The sequence below is a fragment of the Urocampus carinirostris genome, unplaced genomic scaffold (genome assembly GCF_059441175.1).
Source record: "Urocampus carinirostris isolate Australia breed hairy pipefish unplaced genomic scaffold, RoL_Ucar_1.0 HiC_scaffold_60, whole genome shotgun sequence".
Taxonomy (NCBI): domain Eukaryota; kingdom Metazoa; phylum Chordata; class Actinopteri; order Syngnathiformes; family Syngnathidae; genus Urocampus; species Urocampus carinirostris.
Genome location: NW_028283167.1, coordinates 30,001 through 35,881, shown reverse-complemented (window position 1 = coordinate 35,881; position 5,881 = coordinate 30,001).

Below are 5,881 nucleotides of genomic sequence, written 5' to 3'. Positions count from 1 at the left end.
GGGCTAGTGTTGGGGGACTTGTGCCCGCCAATAGTGGCTGAAATCCGCGCCGGTGTTTGGGGAATTGTGCGCGTATTATCGGGCCGGTGTTTGGGGATATGCGCGCGTATTATCGGACCGGTGTTTGGGGAATCGTGCCCGCCACTAGTGGCTGAATCCCGGGCTAGTGTTGGGGGACTTGTGCCCGCCAATAGTGGCTGAAATCCGCGCCGGTGTTTGGGGAATTGTGCGCGTATTATCGGGCCGGTGTTTGGGGATATGCGCGCGTATTATCGGACCGGTGTTTGGGGAATTGTGCCCGCCACTAGTGGCTGAGAACTGGGCTAGTGTTGGGGGACTTGTGCCCGCCACTAGTGGCTGAAATCCGGGCCGGTGTTTGGGGAATTGTGCGCGTATTATCGGGCCGGTGTTTGGGGATATGCGCGCGTATTATCGGGCCGGTGTTTGGGGATATGCGCGCGTATTATCGGACCGGTGTTTGGGGAATCGTGCCCGCCACTAGTGGCTGAATCCCGGGCTAGTGTTGGGGGACTTGTGCCCGCCAATAGTGGCTGAAATCCGCGCCGGTGTTTGGGGAATTGTGCGCGTATTATCGGGCCGGTGTTTGGGGATATGCGCGCGTATTATCGGACCGGTGTTTGGGGAATCGTGCCCGCCACTAGTGGCTGAATCCCGGGCTAGTGTTGGGGGACTTGTGCCCGCCAATAGTGGCTGAAATCCGCGCCGGTGTTTGGGGAATTGTGCGCGTATTATCGGGCCGGTGTTTGGGGATATGCGCGCGTATTATCGGACCGGTGTTTGGGGAATTGTGCCCGCCACTAGTGGCTGAATCCCGGGCTAGTGTTGGGGGACTTGTGCCCGCCACTAGTGGCTGAAATCCGCGCCGGTGTTTGGGGAATTGTGCGCGTATTATCGGGCCGGTGTTTGGGGATATGCGCGCGTATTATCGGACCGGTGTTTGGGGAATCGTGCCCGCCACTAGTGGCTGAATCCCGGGCTAGTGTTGGGGGACTTGTGCCCGCCAATAGTGGCTGAAATCCGCGCCGGTGTTTGGGGAATTGTGCGCGTATTATCGGGCCGGTGTTTGGGGATATGCGCGCGTATTATCGGACCGGTGTTTGGGGAATTGTGCCCGCCACTAGTGGCTGAGAACTGGGCTAGTGTTGGGGGACTTGTGCCCGCCACTAGTGGCTGAAATCCGGGCCGGTGTTTGGGGAATTGTGCGCGTATTATCGGGCCGGTGTTTGGGGATATGCGCGCGTATTATCGGGCCGGTGTTTGGGGATATGCGCGCGTATTATCGGACCGGTGTTTGGGGAATCGTGCCCGCCACTAGTGGCTGAATCCCGGGCTAGTGTTGGGGGACTTGTGCCCGCCAATAGTGGCTGAAATCCGCGCCGGTGTTTGGGGAATTGTGCGCGTATTATCGGGCCGGTGTTTGGGGATATGCGCGCGTATTATCGGACCGGTGTTTGGGGAATCGTGCCCGCCACTAGTGGCTGAATCCCGGGCTAGTGTTGGGGGACTTGTGCCCGCCAATAGTGGCTGAAATCCGCGCCGGTGTTTGGGGAATTGTGCGCGTATTATCGGGCCGGTGTTTGGGGATATGCGCGCGTATTATCGGACCGGTGTTTGGGGAATTGTGCCCGCCACTAGTGGCTGAGAACTTGGCTAGTGTTTGGGGACTTGTGCCCGCCACTAGTGGCTGAAATCCGGGCCGGTGTTTGGGGAATTGTGCGCGTATTATCGGGCCGGTGTTTGGGGATATGCGCGCGTATTATCGGACCGGTGTTTGGGGAATCGTGCCCGCCACTAGTGGCTGAATCCCGGGCTAGTGTTGGGGGACTTGTGCCCGCCAATAGTGGCTGAGAACTTGGCTAGTGTTGGGGGACTTGTGCCCGCCACTAGTGGCTGAAATCCGCGCCGGTGTTTGGGGAATTGTGCGCGTATTATCGGGCCGGTGTTTGGGGAATCGTGCCCGCCACTAGTGGCTGAATCCCGGGCTAGTGTTGGGGGACTTGTGCCCGCCAATAGTGGCTGAAATCCGCGCCGGTGTTTGGGGAATTGTGCGCGTATTATCGGGCCGGTGTTTGGGGATATGCGCGCGTATTATCGGACCGGTGTTTGGGGAATCGTGCCCGCCACTAGTGGCTGAATCCCGGGCTAGTGTTGGGGGACTTGTGCCCGCCAATAGTGGCTGAAATCCGCGCCGGTGTTTGGGGAATTGTGCGCGTATTATCGGGCCGGTGTTTGGGGATATGCGCGCGTATTATCGGGCCGGTGTTTGGGGATATGCGCGCGTATTATCGGACCGGTGTTTGGGGAATCGTGCCCGCCACTAGTGGCTGAATCCCGGGCTAGTGTTGGGGGACTTGTGCCCGCCAATAGTGGCTGAAATCCGCGCCGGTGTTTGGGGAATTGTGCGCGTATTATCGGGCCGGTGTTTGGGGATATGCGCGCGTATTATCGGACCGGTGTTTGGGGAATCGTGCCCGCCACTAGTGGCTGAATCCCGGGCTAGTGTTGGGGGACTTGTGCCCGCCAATAGTGGCTGAAATCCGCGCCGGTGTTTGGGGAATTGTGCGCGTATTATCGGGCCGGTGTTTGGGGATATGCGCGCGTATTATCGGACCGGTGTTTGGGGAATTGTGCCCGCCACTAGTGGCTGAGAACTGGGCTAGTGTTGGGGGACTTGTGCCCTCCAATAGTGGCTGAAATCCGGGCTAGTGTTGAGGGACTTGTGCCCGCCAATAGTGGCTGAAATCCGCGCCGGTGTTTGGGGAATTGTGCGCGTATTATCGGGCCGGTGTTTGGGGATATGCGCGCGTATTATCGGACCGGTGTTTGGGGAATCGTGCCCGCCACTAGTGGCTGAATCCCGGGCTAGTGTTGGGGGACTTGTGCCCGCCACTAGTGGCTGAAATCCGGGCCGGTGTTTGGGGAATTGTGCGCATATTATCGGGCCGGTGTTTGGGGATATGCGCGCGTATTATCGGGCCGGTGTTTGGGGATATGCGCGCGTATTATCGGACCGGTGTTTGGGGATATGCGCGCGTATTATCGGACCGGTGTTTGGGGAATCGTGCCCGCCACTAGTGGCTGAATCCCGGGCTAGTGTTGGGGGACTTGTGCCCGCCAATAGTGGCTGAAATCCGCGCCGGTGTTTGGGGAATTGTGCGCGTATTATCGGGCCGGTGTTTGGGGATATGCGCGCGTATTATCGGACCGGTGTTTGGGGAATCGTGCCCGCCACTAGTGGCTGAATCCCGGGCTAGTGTTGGGGGACTTGTGCCCGCCAATAGTGGCTGAAATCCGCGCCGGTGTTTGGGGAATTGTGCGCGTATTATCGGGCCGGTGTTTGGGGATATGCGCGCGTATTATCGGACCGGTGTTTGGGGAATCGTGCCCGCCACTAGTGGCTGAATCCCGGGCTAGTGTTGGGGGACTTGTGCCCGCCAATAGTGGCTGAAATCCGCGCCGGTGTTTGGGGAATTGTGCGCGTATTATCGGGCCGGTGTTTGGGGATATGCGCGCGTATTATCGGACCGGTGTTTGGGGAATTGTGCCCGCCACTAGTGGCTGAATCCCGGGCTAGTGTTGGGGGACTTGTGCCCGCCAATAGTGGCTGAAATCCGCGCCGGTGTTTGGGGAATTGTGCGCGTATTATCGGGCCGGTGTTTGGGGATATGCGCGCGTATTATCGGACCGGTGTTTGGGGAATTGTGCCCGCCACTAGTGGCTGAGAACTTGGCTAGTGTTTGGGGACTTGTGCCCGCCAATAGTGGCTGAAATCCGCGCCGGTGTTTGGGGAATTGTGCGCGTATTATCGGGCCGGTGTTTGGGGATATGCGCGCGTATTATCGGACCGGTGTTTGGGGAATCGTGCCCGCCACTAGTGGCTGAATCCCGGGCTAGTGTTGGGGGACTTGTGCCCGCCAATAGTGGCTGAAATCCGCGCCGGTGTTTGGGGAATTGTGCGCGTATTATCGGGCCGGTGTTTGGGGATATGCGCGCGTATTATCGGACCGGTGTTTGGGGAATTGTGCGCGTATTATCGGGCCGGTGTTTGGGGATATGCGCGCGTATTATCGGACCGGTGTTTGGGGAATTGTGCCCGCCACTAGTGGCTGAGAACTTGGCTAGTGTTTGGGGACTTGTGCCCGCCAATAGTGGCTGAAATCCGCGCCGGTGTTTGGGGAATTGTGCGCGTATTATCGGGCCGGTGTTTGGGGATATGCGCGCGTATTATCGGACCGGTGTTTGGGGAATCGTGCCCGCCACTAGTGGCTGAATCCCGGGCTAGTGTTGGGGGACTTGTGCCCGCCAATAGTGGCTGAAATCCGCGCCGGTGTTTGGGGAATTGTGCGCGTATTATCGGGCCGGTGTTTGGGGATATGCGCGCGTATTATCGGACCGGTGTTTGGGGAATTGTGCGCGTATTATCGGGCCGGTGTTTGGGGATATGCGCGCGTATTATCGGACCGGTGTTTGGGGAATTGTGCCCGCCACTAGTGGCTGAGAACTTGGCTAGTGTTTGGGGACTTGTGCCCGCCAATAGTGGCTGAAATCCGCGCCGGTGTTTGGGGAATTGTGCGCGTATTATCGGGCCGGTGTTTGGGGATATGCGCGCGTATTATCGGACCGGTGTTTGGGGAATCGTGCCCGCCACTAGTGGCTGAATCCCGGGCTAGTGTTGGGGGACTTGTGCCCGCCAATAGTGGCTGAAATCCGCGCCGGTGTTTGGGGAATTGTGCGCGTATTATCGGGCCGGTGTTTGGGGATATGCGCGCGTATTATCGGACCGGTGTTTGGGGAATCGTGCCCGCCACTAGTGGCTGAATCCCGGGCTAGTGTTGGGGGACTTGTGCCCGCCAATAGTGGCTGAAATCCGCGCCGGTGTTTGGGGAATTGTGCGCGTATTATCGGGCCGGTGTTTGGGGATATGCGCGCGTATTATCGGACCGGTGTTTGGGGAATCGTGCCCGCCACTAGTGGCTGAATCCCGGGCTAGTGTTGGGGGACTTGTGCCCGCCAATAGTGGCTGAAATCCGCGCCGGTGTTTGGGGAATTGTGCGCGTATTATCGGGCCGGTGTTTGGGGAATTGCGCGCGTATTATCGGGCCGGTGTTTGGGGATATGCGCGCGTATTATCGGACCGGTGTTTGGGGAATCGTGCCCGCCACTAGTGGCTGAATCCCGGGCTAGTGTTGGGGGACTAGTGGTCGTAAAACCGGGCCGGTGTTTGGGGACTTATAGGCCGACACTAGTGGCTCAAAACCGGGCTGCCGTTTGGGGACTTGTCGGGCCAACATTGGCTTGCAGCACTTGGAAAATTGCACTAAGTCCGATTGTCGGGTCACCAGGGGCTCGTGGGACTTAGAATTTGTGCCACTCCCCGGCCAGTGTTTGGGGACCGGCTGCCGCCTCCTGTGGGCCGGTCCCCGGCCGGTGTTTGGGGACCGGCTGCCGCCTCCTGTGGGCCGGTCCCCGGCTGGTGTTTGGGGACCGGCTGCCGCCTCCTGTGGGCCGGTCCCCGGCCGGTGTTTGGGGACCGGCTGCCGCCTCTTGTGGGCCGGTCCCCGGCTGGTGTTTGGGGACCGGCTGCCGCCTCTTGTGGGCCGGTCCCCGGCTGGTGTTTGGGGACTGGCTGCCGCCTCTTGTGGGCCGGTCCCCGGCTGGTGTTTGGGGACCGGCTGCCGCCTCCTGTGGGCCGGTCCCCGGCTGGTGTTTGGGGACCGGCTGCCGCCTCCTGTGGGCCGGTCCCCGGCCGGTGTTTGGGGACCGGCTGCCGCCTCCTGTGGGCCGGTCCCCGGCCGGTGTTTGGGGACCGGCTGCCGCCTCTTGTGGGCCGGTCCCCGGCTGGTGTTTGGGGACCGGCTGC